Source organism: Lynx rufus, unplaced genomic scaffold (assembly GCF_022079265.1).
Source record: "Lynx rufus isolate CCGP_SWC_20201006 ecotype Redwood Valley unplaced genomic scaffold, mLynRuf1.p SCAF_5, whole genome shotgun sequence".
In the NCBI taxonomy this organism is placed as follows: domain Eukaryota; kingdom Metazoa; phylum Chordata; class Mammalia; order Carnivora; family Felidae; genus Lynx; species Lynx rufus.
In genome coordinates, this window is record NW_025814867.1 from 76,777,923 (window position 1) to 76,804,925 (window position 27,003).

The 27,003-nt window shown below is 39.0% G+C and overlaps 1 long non-coding RNA gene across 1 annotated transcript in view; it reads left to right on the top strand.

The window, feature by feature from the left end:
- LOC124526939 (uncharacterized) overlaps window positions 1–25,124 on the top strand; it is a 34,189-nt gene extending 9,065 nt beyond the window's left edge. The window contains exons 3-4 of the long non-coding RNA XR_006965769.1: window positions 22,729–22,856; window positions 24,088–25,124. This is a non-coding gene — a long non-coding RNA (uncharacterized LOC124526939). The remainder of the gene's footprint in view (window positions 1–22,728; window positions 22,857–24,087) is intronic.
- Window positions 25,125–27,003: the final 1,879 nt, after the last annotated feature.

Sequence of the window (27,003 nt, forward strand, 5' to 3'; positions counted from 1 at the left end):
TAAGTAAGTCACCAGTATTATTCAACTTTTCCTAAAAACAGATAATCCACTTTTTTGGTGACAGCATTGGTAGGAATAAGGTGACTTTTAAAGAACTAATTCTTTAGTGCAATAGTGTACTGAAAATTTATATTTGGTGCCTTGGGATTATTTACTTAAGCTTTGATGGAATGCTGTAGAAAACATTGATGTTCCCTGCTTTGTAAGCATGTATAATGTAAATGTGCTTAAATCATGTACATAATTTGTATTATATAAATCTATATAATACTAGCAACATGAATATTTATCAGAAGATTTAAGATGTAGAATCCAGCTGCTTCATTTTGCTGAACAGTCATAGCCAAGTTTCATACATCGGTGGAAACAGAACAAATTGCATAACTTGTGCAATTTGTGTATAACAATTGGCAGCAATGGCATATAGGCTTATTAGCATATATGATCAGCTTTTTCTTATTCCTCTTCTGCAGAAGGAATCACATCGGTATCTATATTCTCTCTGTGAAGGAGATAGGATCTATCTACACAAAAAGTCAAGAAAAGTAGGCAACCTCAGCCATTCTTGACTTTCTTCCTCAACTCTCAGGAATTTAATCCATCATCATATTCTGTCTTTTCTCCCTCCTAAGTATCTTTCAAACTCTCCACGTCTTTCTAGTCCCACATCCACTACTTATTTACACCTCCATTATCTTTGCCCTCACTTCTTTAATAGCTGATTGGCCTGCTGTACACACTCCTTACTCCTCTAATCTCATTGCTTTTAGAGTCATCTTTAAAAAAATTTTTTTTAATGTTTATTCATTTTTGAGAGAGAGGGACAGAGCACAAGCAGGGGAGGGGCAGAGAGAGAGGGAGTCACAGAATCCGAAGCAGGCTCCAGGCTCTGAGCTGTCAGCACAGAGTCGGACGCGGGGCTTGAACTCACGAACTGAGAGATCATGACCTGAGCCGAAGTCGGAGGCTCAACCGACTGAGCCACCCAGGTGCCCGTAGAGTCATCTTCTAAAAATACAACTCTAATTTCTTTTGAGTCATCTTCAAAAAACACAACTCTAGGGGTGCCTGGGTGGCTCAGTCGGTTAAGCATCTGACTTTGACTCACATCATAATCTCAAGATTTGTGGATTCAAGCCCTGTGTTGGGCTCTGTGCCTAGGAAAATCCTAGTAAATAGTATGGATTCAGTAAATATTTGCGGACTAATGCTTCCCACAACTACCACTCTTTTCATTTAGATATTTCAGATACTGTATTTGCTTCTAATTTATGTAATTTCTTCTCTTCAGAACCTTCCAGTTGCTTCTCATCTCATTCCATTTATAAGCCAGAGTCTTTATGATGGTCTCCAGGGCCTTACCTGAGCTGCCTTTGCTCTCCCCTTATCTCTCGATCATCTGATGGTCTCCTAGCTGACCCTCAGAAACACAAATCTCTGTTCTGCCTTGGGAACTTGGTGCTTGATATTCCCTGTGCCTGAGATGCTCTTGCCTTAGATATCTATGTGGGTTTAATCTCTCATCTTCAGTTCCTTCACGTCATGGTTTGTCCCCTCAATAAGTCCCTCTCTGACCGTCTTATTTAAAATTGTAACCTCATCACCACCCCATGACATTTCTCTTCCCCTTCCCTGCTTTATTTTTCTCCATGGTACTTACCTCTGACACACTATTCAGCATTGTTTCTCCCCAGCACCCAGAACAAGAGGCAGGTTGTAAATTTGGCTTATTAAAGAATTTAACTTGATCAGAAATGATCATTGGACTGGAATAATGAACTTTGTTCTGTGGCACAGGTCACAGACATTGGGGTCATACATAGAAACCCAGAAAACCTACTTGATTTAACAATAGGAAGTCATGCAATTACTCTTCTTTTAAAAATGTATTATTTATTTATTTTGAGAGAGACAGAGAACACACACATGAGTCCAGGAGGGGCAGAGAGAGGGAGAGAGAATCCCAAGTAGGCTCCATGCTGTCAGTGAAGAGCCAAACTCAGGGCTTGACTATGAGATCTTGGCCTGAGCCAAAATCAGGAGCCAGATGCTTACCGGACTGAGCCACCCAGGCGCTCCCATGAAATTACTCTCCTAGAAAGAACTTGCTATCTGTATTAGGAAATTCTCCATTGGTATAAAACATGAACAGTCTATCCATAATAAAGCCTCTGCTACATCTGAGGGATGACAGTCATGGCCACCATGCTTATATTGTGTGCAGGACATTTCTAAGGTTGATTCAAACTTAGTAATGGAATAATTTTGAAAGTCCACTGTCAAAGAAACCTACCAGGACATTAATTATTCTAGTTTCTCTGACTCTAATCACGAGATAGTATGAGATTCCAGTGGTTATGGCCTCCTTCCTCTTGAGGTAGAGAATTGGCAACTTAGAAATTGATTTTTCATGGGCGCCTGGGTGGCTCAGTCGGTTAAAAGTCCGACTTCAGCTCAGGTCATGATCTCGCAGTTTGTGGGTTGGAGCCCTGTATAGGGCTCTGCCCTGACAATGCATAGCCTGCTTGGAATTCTGTCTCCTCCTCTCCCTGCCCCTCCCCCACTCACACTCATTCTCTCTCAAAATAAATAAACTTAAAAAAAAAAAAAAGAGTTTTATTCTGCAGTATATACATGTATCAAATGATTGCCCTACACTTTAACCAATGCAAGGTTATATATGTTAATTATATCAATAAAACTGGAAAAAAAGAAATAGACTTTTATATAATTAACAATTGAATTGAGGTGAAGGATTGGGAGTAAAGCAGATGAATTAGACTTCAAGAAATCTTTCATCGATATAGTAACCAAAATGAAAGTTACCTGGTGTGTATGTGCGTGCATGTGTGTGCGTATTTGTGTGTGTGAAGTTAAATGGGACATCATAGAGTACATGCCTTTGTGTTCATGCGATGTATACTTTCCCAATTCTGTTTTGTCTTTTTGCCATTTAAAACTGAGTCTGAGAATTGTGGAGATCACTGTAGGTCAGAGATAAACAGGGGATGTGTGTGAGTGTAGACTGCAAGCCTTTCAGTTAACTGCAGTACTTTGTTAAACAAGGCTGGTATTTTGAAGCAAAAGATGAGAATATTTAGCTAGGTGGGGTTCCACTGGCAAAATGTGCTCTTCTTTGATTTTTTCTTCTTTTTTACCTTTCTCCTTTCTATCTTGGACCTGGACATAAACGGTACTTTTTGAAATAAAATCTTCTGTTCTTCCCTGTTTTTCAGGATTGAAAGAGGAGAACTGAATCAACATTAGACTTAGAGAAATAATGAAAATGTGTATTTTTGAAAACTCATTTATGCTCCATGTTTCTCAAAAAAAAAAAAAAAGAATATGAGGAGACATGTTGGTATACAGTTGATAGTTGCTCATAGTACTCTCTGATTTTTTTTATTTCTGCAGTATCAGTTGTAATATTTCCTCTTCCACTTTGGATTTTTGTTTGAATTTTCTCTTTTTTTATTTTTCTTCATGAAGCTAAGACTTGTCAATTTTGTTGATCTTTTTAAAAATCAGCCTTTCAGGGGCGCCTGGGTGGCGCAGTCGGTTAAGCGTCCGACTTCAGCCAGGTCACGATCTCGCGGTCCGTGAGTTCGAGCCCTGCGTCAGGCTCTGGGCTGATGGCTCAGAGTCTGGAGCCTGTTTCCGATTCTGTGTCTCCCTCTCTCTCTGCCCCTCCCCCGTTCATGCTCTGTCTCTCTCTGTCCCAAAAATAAATAAACGTTGGAAAAAAAAAATTAAAAAAAAAATCAGCCTTTCATTTTGTTGATTTTTAAAGTTTTTCCAAATTTTGTTTATTACTGCACTAATTTTTATTATTTCCTTCCTTCTGCTAATTGGGTTTAGTTTGTTCTTTTTCTAGTTCTTTAAGTTAGGTTATTGATTTGAGATCTTTTTTCTTCTTTATTTTTTTTAACTTTTAATCTTTCTTTCTTTCTTTCTTCCTTTCTTCCTTTCTTTCTTTTTTCTTCCTAAATGTAGGCATTTACTGCTATAAGCTCCATTCTTAATACTGCTTTTGTTGCCCCCTATAAATTTTGGTATGTTGTGTTTCTGTTTTCATTTGTCTCAAAGTGTTTTCTAATTTCTTATGTGATTTTTTTTCTTTGACCATGGTTAAGAGTGTGTTGTTTAATTTCCACATATTTGGGGATTTTCCCATTCGTTTTCTTCTGCTCTAGAATTTCTGTTTCTGTCTTTGTTGGTGTTCTCATTTTGTTCATGCATCATTTTCCTAATTTCTTTTATTTGACCATGCTCTCTTTTAGCACAGTGAGCATCTTTAAGATGATTGTTTTGATTTTTTGTCAGGTAATTCATGCACTTCCATCCCTTCAGGATCAGTTTCTGAAGATTTATTTTGTTCCCTTGACTTTGGGCCATGTTTCTGTTTCTTCAGGGAATTTTGCGGGGATTTGTGCATTTGAAAAAACAGCTACCTCTCTCAGTTCTATGAACTGGCTTCATACACGGGGAGACCTCCATCAGTCAGCCAACTAAAGATTCTGGAGACTTCTCAAACTTGGCATGGGTATGCATCTTCTCTGGGCTTGTTTGCGTGCCTTCCCAGTTAGAAAGGTTCTCCAGTTGCTTTTTCAGGAGTTGGTAATCTTTTGCTCGCTCTGATGTTCGTCTGTGGTATTGTAGGCTTTCTGGTGCAAGAGCTCACCTCTGTGTTCTCCCATTTCCAGTGACCCCAAGGCATCCATCCAAAGTATGCCTCAGCATTCCAAGTCAGATGAGACAAACCAGTCTCTCAGGCAGTCTTTCGAATATTTGGAATGTTCTGTTCTTCTCATTCTGATGGAGTTGCTGTGGATTGGGTGTTTACTTCTGATCACACAGAAGTGTACCACCTTGGGGGAAGGGCTACAACAGGTGAAATGAAATGGCTTTCTTACCCATTCAATGTGGCTGTTCTTGGGTTTGAGTTTTTCCGGGGTACTACAACTTCTTAACTGGTTTTTGGAGGCCACATACAGGCCTTTTAGACCATATATTGTTAAGTTAGTGTCTCATTGGGGGAGCTAGATCTGGGGCTTCCTATTTAGCCATCTTACTGACCCTGTCAGCACAGAGCCCGATCCAGGGCTTGAACTCACACAAGATCATGACCTGAGCCAAAGTCAGATGCTTAACCGACTGAGTCACCCAGGTGCCCCACCAATAATTTTCTTGTGTGAAGCAAAAATCTTAAGCCACTGGGGAAGGGACAGGAAACTTTGTTTTTCAGGGTCCAGGCAAAAATTCATTGCTTCTGAGGGTAAGGTAGAAGCAAAAGCTTTCTGCGCTGGGAGGTACAGGAAACTCTCCACCATTAGCTGCTGCTACTACTACTTGTGGTTAGTATGGGGTCTGGCGTGCTGGAGGGGTTTTTGCAGTGTTCCCTTATAGATACAAGGCAGAGTTTCACTGCCATGGGGGGTTGGGGGTGTCTATACCTGAGGCATAGACATATAGGGCCTGCCTAAGACTGAGGCCAGACCAAGAGAACGAATACACTTAACACTGAGTAACAAACAACAGCAGTCTATCTCTTCAGAAGGGGCAAGGATGCAGAGAAAGAACCCCTTCTGTGGCACAGACATGCAGTGACCACTGAAAGCTGAGTGTGGAGCAAGAACACTGAATAAAACCTGAGTATCCTGGGGTCCACACTAAGCACAAAGTAGCTGTTGCCCACTGCTGGAGGAAGAGGCACAGAAAGTAACTATAGCAACAATAAAACCAGCTCACCTACTGACTAGATTATGTCTCTTTGGAATTTCAGTTTACCTGGTTGCAGGACAGAAGAATAGGCATGCACGTTTTTCCAAGAGTTACTATTCTTTTCCCTAGTTTGTATGGTTATTCTGTAGTCAGTGTGTGGCATTCAATCAAAAATTTAAAAATATATGAAAAAACCCCATCCATTTTTAAGATACAAAGCAATGGACAGACCCAGCACCAGAGATGATTCATGTTGGAACTATCAGACAGGAACTTTAATTGTGACTAGTATGTTAAAGAATCTAGTGGAAAAGGTAGGACATGAGCATGAACAGATGAAGAATTTTAGCAGAGAAATATAAACTATAAAAAAGGGGAAAGAAGATTCAGACACATTTTTTAAAAATGTGGCGGCCCTTCATATTTGCTGAAGTGATCTATTAAAATGTTCATTGCATCACTGTTTTATTTTTTAAATGCTTATTTATTTCTGGGAGAGAGCACGTGCATGTGTGCAAACAGGGGAGGGGCAGAGGAGGCTGGAGACAGAGAATCCCCAGCAGGCTCCGTGCTGTCAGTGCAGAGCCCAACATGGGGCTCAAACCCCTTTACCATGAGATCATGAGATCATGACCTGAACTGAAGTCGGACGCTTAATAGACTGTGCCACCCAGATGCCCTTATCGCATCACTATTTTAAAAGAGAAAGAAGGGGCGCCTGGGTGGCGCAGTCAGTTAAGCGTCCGACTTCAGCCAGGTCACGACCTCGTGGTCCGTGAGTTCGAGCCCCGCGTCGGGCTCTGGGCTGATGGCTCAGAGCCTGGAGCCTGTTTCCGATTCTGTGTCTCCCTCTCTCTCTGCCCCTTGCCCGTTCATGCTCTGTCTCTCTCTGTCCCAAAAATAAATAAATGTTGAAAAAAAAAATTTTAAAGAGAAAGAAAAAAAGAAATAGCCCAAACATCTATCAAGAGGAAAATGGATGAATAAACTTTGCTGGGCTATTCATTCAATGGCATAAATTCACCAATGCATTATAGAGCTTCTAACCTCAACAGGGATCAATCTCAAAAAGGAATGTTAAGTAAAATAAGTTTCAAAAGCACCTTATACATTTTCATAAAGAAGAAAAATAGTACTTTGGGGGGGTTGATAAACACTAGATTCGGAATAGTGATTAAAGTATTATAGAGGAGAATGTGAACTTGGAAGGGTACAGAGGGTATTTGAAAGTTTTTATATTTTGGAAACTATCTGACACAATCATGAAAAACATGAGATAGTGGTGGAAAAAGGGTGAATTATTGTCAAGTTACCTGTGGAGTAGAATAGGAAAGCTCTTTAGACTCTTTGGAGCTCTAGACACTGGCTCCTTTCTCTACACAGGCTCTGGATTCTAACCACGGAGGAACTACCTTGCTGAGTTTGTTAATCACTGTATAACAGTGAGTGCTGCTATGGTAATGCCCTGATTTGGGGCATGGGCCCTGGGTGAGGGGTAGGATATACTGGCATAAAATAACGTTTCTCAAATGGTGCAGTAGAGTACAGCAATTCCTAAGAGATCAAGACATAACCTACTACAGTTTACTTCCTCTCAGCATCAGTGCATCTCTGTCACTGAATTACTACCTGGCATTGTAATTATTAAATTTCTCCCTGTAGGGGCGCCTGGGTGGCTCAGTCAGTTGAGCCTCCAACTCTAGCTCAGGTCATGATCTCACAGTTCATGGGTTTGAGCCCCGCATCAGGCTCGCTGCTATCAATGCAAAGCCTGTTTTGGATCCTCTGTCCCCCTTTCTCTCTGTCCTTCCCCCTACTCACACTGTCTCTCGCAAAAATAAAAAAACATTTAAAAAAACACATTTCTCCTTGTCCAACTAGACGGTTAGCTCTTCAAGCACTCATTCTCAAGCACATAGTAGATGCTTAATAAATATTTGTGGAAATGAGTGCCCCTTTCCAAGAGATGCAATAAAATTAGTAAAAGATAGGCAGTTACACCTCAGTACATTAAATATGTGGCCAAATGGGATCTTTTGCATAACCGATGGCTATATTACCCTTTAGAACAATGGTTCTCAAACTTTAATATGCATCAGAATCACTCCAGAGGAGTAATTTAACAAAAATTAGGTGCATGTGTGTGTGAACAAAAACATATTGGTAGGCCTTACCCTAGAGTTTCTGATTTAGTAGGGCTGGATGGGACCTGATAGATAATTTGCATTTCTAACAATTCCCATGTAATGGTGATGCTGCTGGTCCAGAGACAATAAGTTGAGAATCACTGCATTAGAAAAATCCTGGGAAAAAAACATGGCGATACATAATGAAAATAACAAAATCACATACCCTTTTCCTTCATATATCATTCCTTTGGGAATACTTCCTAAAGAGATTTAAAAAAAACAACAACAATAACAAAGGAAAAGGAAAAGACAAGCAAATTATTTAAAACACAAATTTTGCTACTCTGCCCTGTTGCAAATGGGGTATTAACCACCTCTGCTTCCAGATCCTAATCTGTAAAGTGGGGATAACAGTATGTTTTTAAACTGGCAGTATCTCCCATGGTTGTTGTAAAGATTAAATTGATTAGGTAAAGTGTTCAGAACAATGTCTGGCTTAATATACATTAGCTATTACTGTTTTTGGTTAAGAAATTTCAAGACTAACCATAGAAGAAAAAAGAGGTCTGAGCAGAAGACATCAATATGGGAATCATTAGGACAAAGGAGGTCAAGAAGAGAAAGCCCTGAACAACAACAACAACAACAAAGGGCTCTGAATATACTTTCCCTAATTTGTGAAAATGAAACTATATCCTAGAAGCCAAAACACTTCTTTTTACATTTAAGAGTTTACTGTTTGGTAGGTAACATCACATAAAAATCTTTGCATTGAATGGCTTATATTTTTTATTTTCCAAAATGAAAATAACTTTATTGGAATCTTTTTGGTTATAAATATATGTGTGCCAAAATATATTAAAAATCATAAAAGGTGTTCTTAAAATCCCCTCCCTTGCCTGAGATGCCGTTGTTTTAACTAATATGCTTTAAGACATCTGTCCATATTGCATTGCGTCTTTTATTTATTTTATTTTTTATTTTTATTTTGAGAAAGAAAGAGAGCATGAGTGGAGAGGAGCAGAGGGAGAGGGAGAAAGAGAGAATCTTAAGCAGGCTCCACGCCCAGTGCAGAGCCCAACCTCACAACTGTGAGATCATGACCTGAGCCGAAATTAGAGTCAGATACTTAGCCAACTGAGCCACCCAGGTGTCCCTATACTGCACCACTTTTTTTTTTTTTAAGTTTTATTTATTTTTGAGACAGGGAGAGACAGAGCATGAACAGGGGAGGATCAGAGAGAGGGAGACACAGAATCTGAAACAGGCTCCAGGCTCTGAGCTGTCAGCACAGAGCCCGACGCAGGGCTCGAACTCACGGACCGAGAGGTCATGACCTAAGCTGAAGTCGGCCGCTTAACCGACTGAGCCACCCAGGCGCCCCTGCACCACTTTTAAAGAAAGCATTTTGGAATGTAAAGGTTAGGAAATAATTATGAATTGTTTATGTTACATAACTAATATTTCTAAACTAATAGCAAAAGTTTTTTTTTTTTCCTTTTTGCTAACTAGATGGGAATAGGGATGTGGAGATGGAAGGGGGAATGCTTGAGAGAAAGCAATTTGATTAAGTTTTCTTTCTTCCCTGCCTCTCGCCATCACATTTTTATTCCAACTTCCTCTGAAAAATCAGGGCTGCAGTTAGACATTGAATTACTATCCCATTCATTGTTCTTCCTAACTAGACGTAGGTAGGGACAGGAAACATTGTGAGCTTGGGCAAGAGGAACAATTCAATGGCTTCTAATTCTATCCTGTAACTATTGTGATGTCATACTAATGGATTAAAATTCTTTAAGGAACCTGTAATACTGAGAAGATTCCAGGCACTATTATAGAATGGTAGAGAAATAGTCTAGGGACAATGTTCAAATGCAGTGATTCCTCTCCTGAACTTGCCCTGATAGTCTTTCCCCATTCACTCTACCCTTCATCTCGACTTCTGAGACACTGACAAGTTCTATAGAAACTCAGATTGTGAAATGTTTCATTTTTGTCTATCCTGAACCAATTTTTGAGACCAGGATAGATGACTGGGCTAAAATCCTAGGCAACATTTAATGTACTTTCATCTTCTGAAAATGAGGGAGAGAAGAGCCAAGGGTGAAACTAAGAGGTGTGGGGAAAATTTTTGGTGGGGAAGTCTTTTGTTTCTGTTCTAAATCATCCCCACTGTTACTTATGACCCTATTGATTATTGGTGGTTTCGAGTTAGTTTCATAATTGCCACACACTGGAAAAGGCAGCGTGTCCAAAGCCTTGCACAATAAATCTGAGATAACTCCCTCTCAGTGAAAGTATTTTGAGAAATTCCAAAATAAAGCAAAATAAAAATGCCTTATATTATCTAGATTTTAAGATAGTTATTCTACTTGTGTAACTAATGTTTACTAGTTAACAGGAATTAATTCTTGGCTCAGATTCTCATTTCAGCCTGAAATGTTCAGTGTTTGACATGCTTAAAAACTGGTCTGTCTTTGATAACTTGAAGCTGTATGAAGGGCAATTTTCTTGAACAGGGTAAATATGTGAAGGTTTTCTATGTGTAACTGGCTCTATAAATATATAATGCCAAACACGTTTAAGTGATCTTTTCTTAAATAGCATAAGGAGAAAAAGAAGCCTTTCATTTTGTGTAAAGTTTATTGATTCATCTGTTATATAACGTCCAGGTTGAAGGTGCAGAGACAGATACCACTTGGCATACCATTCGAATGTATCATGTGAAAGTAGTTTCTATTTGAAATTTCCAAACAGATACTCCAGAACTGACGGGGAATTCCAGCAAGGTCATTCACCCATTAAAACTTTAAAGGAAAAAAAAAAAAAAACAAAGAGAAAAAAATTGGCTTTGTGTAAACATTAACCTATCTGCTGCTAGTTGTTTTTTTTTTTTTTTAAGGGAGAGTTCAAACTGGAGATCTTTTATATTTCAAATAAAAAATAATTTAATTAATTTGGAGGTTAAGTGTATCTATTGGAGGTTAAGTGCTTATATCTCTTTTATATTGGCAAAATATCCACTGCTTAGAAAAATGGCTTTTCACTGTCTAGTCCTTAAAATAAAAGGAGACAGAGGACAGACAGAATTCTTAAAATGTTTTCATTGTGCTTTCCTTGGGAGTCATATCAGTTGAAACAGACCCAGTTCTTGCTCTTGAAGCTTTATAAACCTGCCCTTAAATGACATTGACAAACAGACAGGCATTTGACTAAGCAAACATTTGCTGGATATACATGATGAATTAAAGTATTGTCATTCTGTAAATGTCTTTTGTGTGGTCTAAATACACAATGAAATGTTGACTGTTTAGAAAATAGCAAGAGGAGTTATTCATCCACAGGCTGGCAGTTTATTCGGTCCTGATTCTTTAAATCCATATTTTAGTTAATATTAAAATTTGTGTATATGGTCCCTCATAAAATGATAGCATATTAAATTTTGTTTTAATTTTAATTACTGTCTAGCTTTCAAATCTCTTATTGTTGCACTCATGTGTGAGTCTGTAGGGCCTTTGTGAAAGATTCAGGGCCTGACCTGCAGTGTTCTGTAGAATATCATGTTTCTGTTCCCTACCATTCCATGTACTTCATACTGTTACAGGGACAGCACATGCATTCACTGTCTACTTTTGGACAAAGTAGGGCTCTTATAAAAGATGCTTATTAAATATTGAGTAGATACACAATGTTTATAAAATATCTGTAGGGTTTATCGAATAACTATGTAGAAAACATATTACATTTCCCTATAGCCCACTTTTAAAAAAGCTCTGTTACCTTTACCTCCAATATACCGTATATACTCCTCTCTTCTCCCAAACTTCTCTTGCTCCCTCAGAGGTAACTAAAGTCCTGAATTTTTTTTTGTTCATTTTCTTTTTTCAGTGGTTTTTATCACACACTGTGTATCCCCAAATGGTATATTGATTAGTTTAACATGTTTTGGAACTTCATAAAAATGGAATCCTATCATGTGTATTTTTCTGGGAATTTTTTTTTTTTACTCAGAATTATATTTTTATATTTATCTGTGTCAATGCACATGGCTATTGCTCATTAGTTTTCACTGCTGTATAATATTGCATTGTACAAGTACTCCAGAACTTATTAGCAGATGAATTGATCGATAGACATTTGAGATGCACCAGTTTTCAGATACTACAAACATTGTTCCTATATATACATATATTCCTGTATACGTATCTGCTACACATGTGCAAGAACTTCTCTGTCAATGTTTCTCAACCTTTTCCATGTCATGGCACACACAGGAAATGATAGGTAGTGTTTGTTTCACATGCTGCCTTAAAAGAACAAAGCCGTGTCTCTGGCCTGGGAGCTTCTGCTTGGCTGGAGAGCTGAGGAGAGCCATATCTGGGCACATCTGTAACCTATTTGTTGCCTACCTGGGCACCATGGCACAGCAGTTGAGAAGCTCTGCTAGGGGGTGTGCCTGAGAGTTGAATTGCTGGTTGTAGAAACATGCTTCAATTCTTTCAGGAAATACCAAATTGCATGGTGGTATTAATAATTCCACTTACCTGACATTCAAAGTGCATGTATTCAATTCACATTCATGAATATATATTTAAGACGAAAAGGGAATCATTGAGAATTCTACCAATCTCATGATTATGAAGGTCAAGTGGGAAAAGAAAATAATGTATTGTTTATTCCCTAGAGTATCAATTCAGATTTGCTTTCTCGAAATATGATAATGTCAAAATTCCTTTAAAATGAGACCGCAGAGAGTTATAGGCCATGGGTGGTGTTAAGAAGTGATAACGCGCCCCCATAGTTGTTAGTTGTTTTTAATCATGAGAGCCAACAGCCTGGGCTGAATGAAATACTTGTGAGAGCTGTCATTCTATATTCTAGGTTTAGCGTTGCATTAGCTTTTTTTTTTTCTTTCTTAGCCTTGAAATGTAAGGGAGTGTATATAAGATGGAATATGAGAGGTGTTTGCTATATAACTTTTAGTTTAAAAACCCAAACACTTAGAAAAGAAGCTGGTTTATTTTAACCATTCTTAAAGTTGATTTTCTTTTAAACAGTAAAAATCTCTTAAGTATCAGAATTGCACTAGGATAAGAAATGATGATAATTTCTCCATTCACATGACATCAGAGTAGACCATTGATTTTACAAAAATCACTAACCCTAGATAGTTTTTCCATGACATTTTCTTTTTTTTAATGTTCATTTTTGAGACAGAGAGAGAGAGAGAGAGAGAGAGAGAGACAGAATCTGAAGTAGGCTCCAGGCTCTGAGCTGTCAGCACAGAGCTTGACACAGGGCTTGAACTCATGAACCATGAGATCACGACCTGAACCCAAATCGAGTTAAATGTTTAACTGACTGAGCCACCCATAAAGTTATTTTTTAAGTTCTAGGTATCCTGAATTTCAGTAGAAAGGATACATTTCAGGATAGCTGGCCATTACATCAGTGCTTCTCAGATCTCTGCCCAAGAACCCCTTTAAAGAAGGAGAGAATGAATTTGTAGCCCTAGAATTTGGAAGGGGACCTCCTATAAGACATTCTATGCTTGAAATTTCAGGATTTGTCTTCAGAGCTCATGCATAGTTTGCATTCCTCTGTTTCTTTCTTTTTTTTTATATATATGAAATTTATTGACAAATTGGTTTCCATACAACACCCAGTGCTCATCCCAAAAGGTGCCCTCCTCAATACCCATCACCCACCCTCCCCTCCCTCCCACCCCCCATCAACCCTCACTTTGTTCTCAGTTTTTAACAGTCTCTTATGCTTTGGCTCTCTCCCTCTCTAACGTCTTTTTTTTTTTTTTTTTTCCTTCCCCTCCCCCATGGGTTCCTGTTAAGTTTCTCAGGATCCACATAAGAGTGAAACCATATGGTATCTGTCTTTCTCTGTATGGCTTATTTCACTTAGCATCACACTCTCCAGTTCCATCCACGTTGCTACAAAAGGCCATATTTCATTTTTTCTCATTGCCACGTAGTATTCCATTGTGTATATAAACCACAATTTCTTTATCCATTCATCAGTTGATGGACATTTAGGCTCTTTCCATAATTTGGCTATTGTTGAGAGTGCTGCTATGAACATTGGGGTACAAGTGCCCCTATGCATCAGTACTCCTGTATCCCTTGGGTAAATTCCTACCAGTGCTATTGCTGGGTCATAGGGTAGGTCTATTTTTAATTTTCTGAGGAACCTCCACACTGCTTTCCAGAGCGGCTGCACCAATTTGCATTCCCACCAACAGTGCAAGAGGGTTCCCGTTTCTCCACATCCTCTCCAGCATCTATAGTCTCCTGATTTGTTCATTTTGGCCACTCTGACTGGCGTGAGGTGATACCTGAGTGTGGTTTTGATTTGTATTTCCCTGATAAGGAGCGACGCTGAACATCTTTTCATGTGCCTGTTGGCCATCTGGATGTCTTCTTTAGAGAAGTGTCTATTCATGTTTTCTGCCCATTTCTTCACTGGGTTATTTGTTTTTCGGGTGTGGAGTTTGGTGAGCTCTTTATAGATTTTAGATACTAGCCCTTTGTCCGATATGTCATTTGCAAATATCTTTTCCCATTCCGTTGGTTGCCTTTTAGTTTTGTTGGTTGTTTCCTTTGCTGTGCAGAAGCTTTTTATCTTCATAAGGTCCCAGTAATTCACTTTTGCTTTTAATTCCCTTGCCTTTGGGGATGTGTCGAGTAAGAGATTGCTACGGCTAAGGTCAGAGAGGTCTTTTCCTGCTTTCTCCTCTAAGGTTTTGATGGTTTCCTGTCTCACATTTAGGTCCTTTATCCATTTTGAGTTTATTTTTGTAAATGGTGTGAGAAAGTGGTCTAGTTTCAACCTTCTGCATGTTGCTGTCCAGTTCTCCCAGCACCATTTGTTAAAGAGGCTGTCTTTTTCCATTGGATGTTCTTTCCTGCTTTGTCAAAGATTAGTTGGCCATACGTTTGTGGGTCTAGTTCTGGGGTTTCTATTCTATTCCATTGGTCTGTGTGTCTGTTTTTGTGCCAATACCATGCTGTCTTGATGATTACAGCTTTGTAGTAGAGGCTAAAGTCTGGGATTGTGATGCCTCCTGCTTTGGTCTTCTTCAAAATTCCTTTGGCTATTCGGGGCCTTTTGTGATTCCATATGAATTTTAGGATTGCTTGTTCTAGTTTCGAGAAGAATGCTGGTGCAATTTTGATTGGGATTGCATTGAATGTGTAGATAGCTTTGGGTAGTATTGACATTTTGACAATATTTTTCCAATCCATGAGCAGGGAATGTCTTTCCATTTCTTTAAATTTTCTTCAATTACCTTCATAAGCTTTCTATAGTTTTCAGCATACAGATCCTTTACATCTTTGGTTAGATTTATTCCTAGGTATTTTATGCTTCTTGGTGCAATTGTGAATGGGATCAGTTTCTTTATTTGTCTTTCTATTGCTTCATTGTTAGTGTATAAGAATGCAACTGATTTCTGTACATTGATTTTGTATCCTGCAACTTTGCTGAATTCATGTATCAGTTCTAGCAGAGTTTTGGTGGAGTCTATCGGATTTTCCATGTATAATATCATGTCATCTGCAAAAAGCGAAAGCTTGACTTCATCTTTGCCAATTTTGATGCCTTTGATTTCCTTTTGTTGTCTGATTGCTGATGCTAGAACTTCCAGCACTATGTTAAACAACAGCGGTGAGAGTGGGCATCCCTGTCGTGTTCCTGATCTCAGGGAAAAAGCTCTCAGTTTTTCCCCGTTGAGGATGATGTTAGCTGTGGGCTTTTCGTAAATGGCTTTTATGATCTTTAAGTATGTTCCTTCTATCCCGACTTTCTCAAGGGTTTTTATTAAGAAAGGGTGCTGGATTTTGTCAAAGGCCTTTTCTGCATCGATTGACAGGATCATATGGTTCTTCTCTTTTTTGTTGTTAATGTGATGTATCACGTTGATTGATTTGCGAATGTTGAACCAGCCCTGCATCCCAGGAATGAATCCCACTTGATCATGGTGAATAATTCTTTTTATATGCTGTTGAATTCGATTTGCTAGTATCTTATTGAGAATTTTTGCATCCATATTCATCAGGGATATTGGCCTGTAGTTCTCTTTTTTTTACTGGGTCTCTGTCTGGTTTAGGAATCAAAGTAATACTGGCTTCATAGGATGAGTCTGGAAGTTTTCCTTCCCTTTCTATTTCTTGGAATAGCTTGAGAAGGATAGGTATTATCTCTGCTTTAAACGTCTGGTAGAACTCCCCTGGGAAGCCATCTGGTCCTGGACTCTTATTTGTTGGGAGATTTTTGATAACCGATTCAATTTCTTCGCTGGTTATGGGTCTGTTCAAGCTTTCTCTTTCCTCCTGATTGAGTTTTGGAAGAGTGTGGGTGTTCAGGAATTTGTCCATTTCTTCCAGGTTGTCCAATTTGTTGGCATATAATTTTTCATAGTATTCCCTGATAATTGTTTGTATCTCTGAGGGATTGGTTGTAATAATTCCATTTTCATTCATGATTTTATCTATTTGGGTCATCTCCCTTTTCTTTTTGAGAAGCCTGGCTAGAGGTTTGTCAATTTTGTTTATTTTTTCAAAAAACCAACTCTTGGTTTCGTTGATCTGCTCTACAGTTTTTTTAAATTCTATATTGTTTATTTCTGCTCTGATCTTTATTATTTCTCTTCTTCTGCTGGGTTTAGGCTGCCTTTGCTGTTCTGCTTCTATTTCCTTTAGGTGTGCTGTTAGATTTTGTATTTGGGATTTTTCTTGTTTCTTGAGATAGGCCTGGATTGCAATGTATTTTCCTCTCAGGACTGCCTTCGCTGCGTCCCAAAGCGTTTGGATTGTTGTATTTTCATTTTCGTTTGTTTCCATATATTTTTTAATTTCTTCTCTAATTGCCTGGTTGACCCACTCATTCGTTAGTAGGGTGTTCTTTAACCTCCATGCTTTTGGAGGTTTTCCAGACTTTTTCCTGTGGTTGATTTCAAGCTTCATAGCATTGTGGTCTGAAAGTATGCATGGTGTAATTTCAATTCTTGTAAACTTATGAAGGGCTGTTTTGTGACCCAGTATATGATCTATCTTGGAGAATGTTCCATGTGCACTCGAGAAGAAAGTATATTCTGTTGCTTTGGGATGCAGAGTTCTAAATATATCTGTCAAGTCCATCTGATCCAATGTCTCATTCAGGGCCCTTGTTTCTTTATTGACCGTGTGTCTAGATGATCTATCCATTTCTGTAAGTGGGGTGTTAAAGTCCCCTGCAATTACCACATTCTTATCAATAAGGTTGCTTATGTTTATGAGTAATTGTTTTATATATTTGGGGGCTCCGGTATTCGGCGCATAGACATTTATAATTGTTAGCTCTTCCTGATGGATAGACCCTGTAACTATTATATAATGTCCTTCTTCATCTCTTGTTACAGCCTTTAATTTAAAGTCTAGTTTGTCTGATATAAGTATGGCTACTCCAGCTTTCTTTTGGCTTCCAGTAGCATGATAAATAGTTCTCCATCCCCTCACTCTCAATCTAAAGGTGTCCTCAGGTCTAAAATGAGTCTCTTGTAGACTGCATTCCTCTGTTTCAATATATTTTCCTCCAAACAAAATTGATGTTGCATACAGATCTATTTTGTGGTTTAAGTATCTCAGTTTGAGAAGCATGATAATAGATGGGATCTCATTTCCCAAAGGCCTTTAAATTAGAAGTGCTTTCTTGTAAGAAAATTTTGATTTCTGTAATTTGGGTAATTTGAGTTCCATTTAGGCTTTACTGAAGGTGAAAAAGTTCTCTTGAGTGACCTCCTTTGCCATCAGCATTTCTCTTGTTAACTGTCTTATGGACTTTTGTCTACCCTCATTTTTTGAACAGTGCATTTGATGGAACGCTTCTTCTTTGATCTTTCTTTTATCTTGGTTTCCAGGAAATTGCCATGTCCTACTTATTTTCTATCCCCTTTGACCATTCCTTCCCTGTCTCCTTTGCTGCTCCTCTCTCCCCCTAATTGTGTTTCTGTCCCATGGCTCAGTTTTCGATTCTTCTTCCTCAGTCTCTGTCATCTTTCTCAGCTACCCCAGTTCTGTGCCCTCACCAGGACTGTCACCCTGTAATGTCCAAATGCCTTTTGGACAATTGAGCTTGGACATTTTAGGGTCACTTCTTACTTGGCATTTATAAACTTATTCATATCCCCAGTGCCTTGCATGGAGCCTGGCATGAGGGTACCAGCAAATACTCATGAATGGATGAATGGATGAATGAATGAATGAATGAACTTTATTCCCTTTTATTTTTTTTTTTAAATTTTTTTTTCAACGTTTATTTATTTTTGAGACAGAGAGAGACAGAGCATGAACGGGCGAGGGGCAGAGAGAGAGGGAGACACAGAATCGGAAACAGGCTCCAGGCTCTGAGCCATCAGCCCAGAGCCTGATGCGGGGCTCGAACTCACGGACCGCGAGATCGTGACCTGGCTGAAGTCGGACGTTCAACCGACTGCGCCACCCAGGCGCCCCTTTATTCCCTTTTAAATAAGCTTCCTCCTCTCAGTTCCATCTTTTGTCACTGGCATCACTGATCTTATCTCTGCTTTCTGCTATTGCAAGTATTTTGTTGATTTTTTTTCTTTTGAAATGAATCTCATCTCCACATTAGCTCGTTTCATTGTATTTTCATAACTTTTACCCTAATGTACCTCATGCCAAGATTACTCCCAGTTTCCCATCTGGCCTCTTTGATTCTAATCCCTCTTCTCTCCAAGCCATTGCCCCTGCAACTGCCCTAATAGCTGTTTAATATTTATTTATTGGTTTATGAAATTTTTTATTTTTGAGATAATTTTAGGTTTATAAAAAGTTGCAAAAATGGTACCTTCACTCAGTTTCTCCTGATGTTAACACCTCTCATAACTTTGGCTTGTTTGGCTTTGGCTTAATTTCAAAATTAAGAAATTGGGGCGCCTGGGTGGCGCAGTCGGTTAAGCGTCCGACTTCAGCCAGGCCACGATCTCGCGGTCCGTGAGTTCGAGCCCCGCGTCAGGCTCTGGGCTGATGGCTCGGAGCCTGGAGCCTGTTTCCCATTCTGTGTCTCCCTCTCTCTCTGCCCCTCCCCCGTTCATGCTCTGTCTCTCTCTGTCCCAAAAAATAAATAAAAAAACGTTGAAAAAAAAAAAAAAGAAATTAACATTGGTGCATGACAACTAAAATCCAGACTATAAGTTTTCACTAGACTTTTTCCTAGTGTACTTTTTCTTTGCTTATTTTAGAGAAAGAGGGAGACAGTAAGGGAGAGGGCAAAGGGAGAGGGAAAGAGAGAGAGAGAGAGAGAGAGAGAGAGATGGAGAATCTTAAGCAGGCTCCATGCTCAGCACAGAGCCCGATGCAGGGCTCGATCCCACGACCCTGGGATCTTGATCTGAGCCAAAATCAATAGTTGGACTGCTCAACTGACTGAGCCACCCAGGCACCCCACTACTATACTTTTTTCTATTCCAGAATACAACATTGCTATTTAGCACACCTATCAATTTTTAAATAGGTAATATCAACTTTGGTGAGAATTCAAAACAGACAAAAGGATATAGAAGTTTCCTTCATACCTCTGAACTATAACTATCCTGTCTCTTCCTTAAAGATGACCCATTGTTTCTGGTTTCTTGGATATTCTTCCTAAGAGATTCTCTGAGTACATAACTCATATACATATACACACATACTCTTTCATACATACACAAATAGTTGCATTCTAAATATGCTGGTCTATATCTTTTTTAAAATTTGTTATAGTTTCATTATTTTAATCAATAACACAAAGTTGCTTTTTTTTTTTAAATTCTAGTGTCTTATTGGATATCTGTACTGTAATTTGACTTGCCAGTTCCCTACTGATTGACCCCTTTTACCTTTGCAAACAATTCTCTCTGTAGTGAATATCCACGAACATACATCATTTTAAATGTGTATGTTTTTAGTTACTACTAGGTAAAAGGGAATGCGCATTCATAATTTGATTGCCAATTTGCATTTTAGAGTTTCCACCATTTTATCCTCTATTATTTCCCTATAGCCTCACCAAAATTGTGTCTTATGAGACTTTGAATTTTGCCAATTTGATAGGTTAAAATATAGCTTAAAATTATGTCATTGTACCTTCAATTTATATTTCTCTTATTAAAAATGAGGTGGAGTGTCTTTACATATATTTAAGAGCCATTTACATTTTCTTCTGTGAACTCTTCATATACTTTCCCATTTTTCAATTAGGCTATTAAAGCACTACTGTTATTATTTCATTTTCTTGCTTTAAAATCCTTTAATTCTTGGGGCATCTGGGTGGCTCAGTTGGTTGAGCACCTGGCTTTTGATTTCAGCTCAGGTCATGATCTCGAGGTCCGTGGAATTGAGCACCCCCTCCCCACTGATGCTGTCAGCATGCAGCCCGCTTAGGATTCTCTCTTTCCCTCTCTCTGCCCCTCCCCTACTTGGGCACACACGCTCATGCTCTCTTTCTCTCTCAAAAATAAACTTTAAAAAATAATCTTTTACATCTTTCTATTTTCTCCTGTGTTAAGTTGAAGTCCTAGTCCCCCTTTTAGGACTACATCATATGTTTCAACCCCGGTTTCACACTACTTTCCAATAAGCACTATCACTCTGACCAGTTGGGTCACCCACTCTCCCAAGGGTGCCCTGTGCTCATTCCTTCCACCATGCCTTCTTTCATAGTGTTTCCCCTATCTCCCTCTCCATTCACATATCCTCTTTTGAGACAGAATTAGTTGTCACTTCCTTCAATTGGATAAACTTTCTTTTAATTTCAAGTAGACTTCTAGAAAGAATAATTAACTGATAGTTTGTAAACTTTTTTTTTAAGTTTGTTTGCTTATTTATTTATTTAATTATTGAGAAAGAAAGAGAAAGACAGTGCCAGTTGGGGAGGGGCAGAGAGGGAGGGAGAGAGAGAAACCCAAGCAGGCACTGCTTTGTCAGCATAGAGTCCAAGGCAGGGCTCAATCTCTCAAACCATGAGATCATGATCTGAACCAAGATCAAGAGTCAGACACTTAACTGACTGAACCATCCAGGCACCCTGATAGTTTATAAACTCTTAACAAAGAAAATGATAATCATTGAGACAGCACCAAACTATTAAAAAACAAAAAATAAAAACTGCTCATATCAACCTAACCACATCTCCATTTCCAGTATGGTGTGGACACATCTTTATTTATTAAGGCATTTTATTCTCTTGATATGTGTGAGAAATTAAAAAAAAAAGTAAGCTGTATGAGAGTAGGTGGTTTGTAGCTGATCAAACTTGTGTACCCAAAGAAGTTTCCTTTTTTATGTTTATGTATATATTGTGTGAGAGTGAGCGTGCATTGGGGAAAGAGAGAGAGGGAGAGAGAGAATCCCAAGCAGGCTCCATGCTGTTAGCTCAGAGCCTGATGTGGGGCTTGATCTCACCAACCATGAGATCATAACCTGAGCTAAAGTCAAGGGTAGGATGCTTAACCAACTGAGCATCCAGGTGCCTCCCAAAGAGTTTTGTTTCATGATCAGTGTCAAACTGAAGATCTCTAATAACAAAAATCTGTCCTCCATTTCAGAACTCTGTTTTTGATCTTGATTGGTCAATGTTTATTTACTAATAACTTGATGGATACATGAGAATTAAGTAAATGCAGTTAGGCTTAAAAAAGGTACTTCCTATGACAGTACACAGGCATGATTAAACATAATCTTAATCATTGGGAAGGATGGGCTAAAACAAATAAGGTGAAATTTCAATTGAACATAAAGCTCTGCATTTCATCTCCAAAATTAGTTGAAAGAAAGAATGAGGGTAGAGTCAGGCACCTGGTGTGATATAGTTTGTATGACAAAAAGTTAGGAGTCCACCAAGTGTAGCATCAGAATAAGGAACTTAGTAGTTCCACAATTAGTTTTTTCTTTATCAGACTTCATTTGGAGTATACTATTCAGTTTTGGTATTATATTTTCAAAGGAAATTAATTTTGAAATTAAAGTACCTGTATTATGTTTCTATTGTGGTCGTGATGAATTATCACAAACTTAGCGGACTAAAGCAATGCATATTTATTATCTTACAGTTCTGTAGGTGAGAAATCCAACACAAAGGGGTGCCTGGGTGGCTTCGTTAGCCCCCTGACTCTTGATTTTGGCTCAGGTCATGATCTCACCGTTCATGGGATATAGCCCCGAGGTGGGCTCTACACTAGAAAGGTGGAGTCTGCTTGGGATTCTCTCTCTCTCTCTCTCTCTCTCTCTCTCTCTCTCTCTGCCCCTCCCCCACTTGCACACGTGTTCTCTGTCTCTCAAAATAAATAAACATTAGGAAAAAAAAAATCCAACACGGATTTCAATAGGCTAAAACTGTGGTATCATCAGGGCTGCATCCCTTTCTGGAGGATCTAGAAGAGAATCTGTTTTCCTGCCTTTTCTAGCTTCTAGTGGTTCCCTTCCTTCCCCTTCAAAGCCAGCAGAAGCAAGTCCAGTCCTCACTGACCACAGCTGAGAAAGGCTCACTGCTTTTAAAGGATTCGTGTGGTCAGATTGGCACCATCTGGATGATCTCCCCATCTAAAAGTCCTTAACCTTAACCACATTGCCAGAGTCCCTTGTGCCATGTAAAGTAACATATTCACAGCTTCTGGTGATAAGAGAATGGACATCTTTGTGGGGGACCATTATTCTGCCTACCACAGTTCTAACTGCAGAAGATCACCAGGATAGAGAAGGGGCTAATTGGATAGAGAAGCAGACTAAGAAGAATTGAAGATGATCCCCAAATATGTTGCCTAGGAGAGAATGAGATAATGTTTATAAAGTGATTAGTGCAGTAAGTACATAATAAATGGTTTCTGCTTCAACAGCTAATGCTACAAATTACAGAAATACAGTAGCTCAGAAGAGAAAGAAGCTTGGGGATGTGGAAGAAGATGAAGCAGCATAACATTTTATCTTGCCAAGAACAGAATTCGGGATCCACTTTTACTCTTAGGTAAGCAGGTGGTTTCAATGTCAGAAAGAACTAAGTTTAACAAGAACTCTGCATTATTCCCCTAACTAGTGAAAGAGAGGGAATGAAGGTGGGGGAGAAGCAACTTTCTGGCCTCTTTTTTGCCATGATTGCACAATGTATAGATTCTAAGGACAAGAGAAAACTTTTATTAAAAGAAAACACGGTTTTTGAAGCTCAGAGGAACGACTATATTAGTTTTTCCCCCAGGAACATATGGGAAAGAAACGTCCTCAGAAACCAAAGCCCAACTATCAGAGATTATGAGATTTTTCAGGCTCACCTTATGATCTTCCTTGCGTTTGTCTCTTTAAACACGTTGAACTCGACCTTAAAGAAGCTGCTGCTAAATAGTGGTCAAGCAGTAGTTAAATTAACAAACCCTCCCACCTCGCTCCACTGGGTGGTAGCTTCCAAGGCCACAGTAAACGTGTCTCAATGTGAACCTGATCCAGAAACAGCCAGGAAGGGAACAAAGTTTAGTCTGTGAGGAAATAGGTGGCTGCCGGTAGTTTCATGCTGTCTGTCCAGATTTCACTTTGCTGTGTGGTGTAAGTAATTTTTTTTTAATACATTCCAATGTAGAAAGATTGTGGGAATAATTTCCATCTTAGATTAAAATAAGGTCTTGCCTGGTGTAAATCTTGTGTAACTGCACTTAGTTAAAAGAAAGCTTCAGCATTTTAAAAAATGAAGAGGAACACCATGAAATTTTTCAGCAGGTGTTCTGCTAAAACGGGTCCTGCTTGCATAAGATGGCTTTTAATGTCTTGTCTTTGGCTGAGTGAAGATGTTTGCGGCCAGAAAATAATACCTAGAAATAATCTTAGGTAGTGCTTAGATTTCTCCCCTGTGCTCTTTCCAGGGGCTTTTCCTTTAGTTCAGGTTCATGTTACAAGTTTATGTTAGCAAATATTTAATAGTCTTTCAGACAAACTGGGGGTTTTGTGATCCAAAGAAATGAAATGAATGGAAATAAAGTAGAACTTAATACAATGTAATAAGCTGTTGAGAGCCTAGATTTAAGAACAGCATGAAGTGTTTTCAAAGGGGAGGGACTTGGTGAACTAGAGGGAAATGGCAAGCAGCTTTAGGAATTTCACGCAACTTTGTAGAAATCTGTTTTAAGATTTTGACATGCGTACTAATTTCCCAGTCTAAATTCCCAGTACAATAAAATTTCATATATTAAATTGGAATTGTTGTATTTCAGCTGTTGCAGTTCAACGTTGATAAAGATTCCAGGAACTACACACATCGTTACACAAACATTGACTTTATTGAGTGCGGCTCTAAGAATGTTAAGTTTGCATTTGGTGTTGGAGAAGTTGATATTTTCTTTTTCTGTTTTGCCACATGTATTTAAAAAAAAACACTCCTGGTACAGGACAATTTTATGACTTTTAATATAGAAACAAAGTTTGATGTCGTTAATATATAAAAGTTATAAATGCCACCTGTTAGCCAGTAGCCTTTCAAATCAATCAAGGAGTGCTGAGGATACACATTGTTTATGTAGAAGTAAGTACACATGGTTTCCCCTTTCCTCTGTCTTTATCTCAGATCTCAGGGACATCCAGTCTGTTTCTCTAGACTGCCTCATATTTCTGCAGGACTGAGCGGAAGCCCAGATGATGGTAATTGGCCCCAACTGACCATGGGTGGAATAGAAGCCCGAGACACATTGTCCTAAGCAGGTTCTAGGACTGTAATAAAGTGAAACCTTTACTCACCCTTTAGCTTGCTGAATCTCCATGATTCTTGGTTCCTGAGCTGATTCATTCCTCCCACTCAATAGCCTCTCCTGGGCCAGGTTACTTATAGTTGTTGGTTGTTGGTGGGCAGTGGTGGAAAGGTCCTAGGAAGGGAGCCAGCATGGCAGGTGGCTCTATTGCCAGGGAAGAAGCTCTTTCAATCTTTTAACAACCTGGAAGGCCATACAAGGGTGTACCAGCTGAATCGTAAGACCATTTTGGATATTTTTTCATTTGTTTTTCTATTTTTAATTGACATTTTTATAGTTAGGGTTCTGTCTAAGCCTGAGGTCTGGTTGGAAGGCTCTTTGGTGCTAGGAAAGGACACAAGGCCACAGATGAAACTTTGGTTCACTGCTCCTGGATGGAAAGGATTTGGGACCTCACACAAACCCTGAACCACAGGATGGTGATGTTCTCTTCATCCTCAGGTGTCTGCTAAGTCATGCCCCCCTCCCTTCATGGGAGCTGAGTAGGAAGGGTGCCCTTTTTCTTTTTTTTTTTTTTAATTCCAATGTAGTTAATGTATAGTGTTATATTAGTTTCACTTGTACAATATAGTGATTCAACAATTCTATACATTACTCAGTTCTCATCATGCTAAGTGTACTCTTAATTTCCTTCACCTATTTCACCCATCCCCCTGCCCCCCCCCCATACCGCTCTGTTTGATCTCCATAGTTAAGAGACTGGTTTTTGGTTTGTCTACCTTTTCTTTGTATATTTGTTTCTTTTTTTTTTTTTTTTTTTAGAGAGAGAGCTCATAAGCAGGGGAGAGAGGGGCAGAAGGGGGGGAGGGAGGGAGGGAGGGAGAGAGAGAGAGAGAGAGAGAGAAAGAGAAAGAGAAAGAATCCCAAGCAGGCTCTGTTGGAGTCCTGATGTTGGAGCCCCAATGTGGGGGTTGATCCATGCTGGACCCTGGGATCATGAACCTGAGCTGAAATCAAGAGTCAGACGCTCAACCAAATGAGCCAACCAGGAGGTCCTGTTTTGTTTCTTACATTCCACATATGTGTGAAATCATATGGTATTTCTCTTTCTGACTGGCTTATTTCACTTAGCATTATACTTTCTAGATCCATCCATACACACACACACACCACATCTTCTTTATTCATCTATTAATGGACACTTCGGCTGCTTATATAATTTGTTGTAAATTATGCTGCAATAAACATAGGAATGCATGTAACCCTTTGAATTAGTGTTTTTGTATTCTTTGTGTAAATACCCAGTAGTGCAATTGCTGGAGCATGTGGTAGCTCAATTTTTTTTTTAAATTAAAAACTTTTTAGTTAATTTATTTTGAGAGAGACAGAGAGCACAGCAAGGGAGGGGCAGAGAGAAGGAGAGACAGAATCCCAAGCAGGCTCTGCGATGTAAGCACAGAGCCTTATGCGGGGCTTGAACTCACAAACCTTGAGATCATGACCTGAGCTGAGATCAAGAGTCAGACACTTAACTGACTGAGCCACCCAGGCGCCCCAAGGTAGCTCTATTTTTAATGAGGAACCTCCATACTGTCTTACACTGTAGCTACACCAGTTTGTATTGCCACCCACAATGCACGAGGGTTCCTTTTTCTCTACATCCTCACCAGTACTTGTTGTTTCTTGAGTTTTTTATTTTAGCCATTCTGACAGGTGCGAGGTGATATCTCATTGGGCTTTTGATTTGCATTTCCCTGATGATGAGTGATGTTGAGCATCTTTTTATGTCTGTTGGCCATCTGTATGTCTTCTTTGGAGAAATACCTGTTCATGTCTTCTGCCCATATTTTAATTGAATTTTTTTTTTTTTTTTTTTGGTGTTGACTTGTATAAGTCCTTCATATATTTTGGATACTGACCTTTAATTGGATATGTCATTTGCAAATATCTTCTCCCATTCAGTAAGTTGTCTTTTAGTTTTGTTGATTATTTCCTTTGCTGTACAGAAGCTTTTTATTTTGATGTCCCAATAGTTTATTTTTGCTTTTGTTTATCTTTCTTCAGGAGACATATCTGTGGTGTGAAAAATGCATGTTATGACTTCAGTCTTTTTGCATTTTTTGAAACTTGTTTTGTGGCCTAATATGTGATCTGTTCTGGAGAATGTTCTGTGTACACTTGAAAAGAATGTGTATTCTGCTTTGTTGTTCTGGCCAATGTCAGAAAAATTACTGCCTTGGCTCTCTTTAGGATTTTTATGGTTTCAGGCCTCACATTTAGGTCTTTGATCCACTTTGAGTTTATTTTTGTGTATGGTGTAAAAAAGTGGTCCAGTTTCATTCTTTTGTATGTACCTGTCCAGTTTTTCCAACACCATTTGTTGAAGCGACTTTTTCCCATTGGATATTCTTTCCTGCTTTGTTGAAGACTAATTGACCATATAAT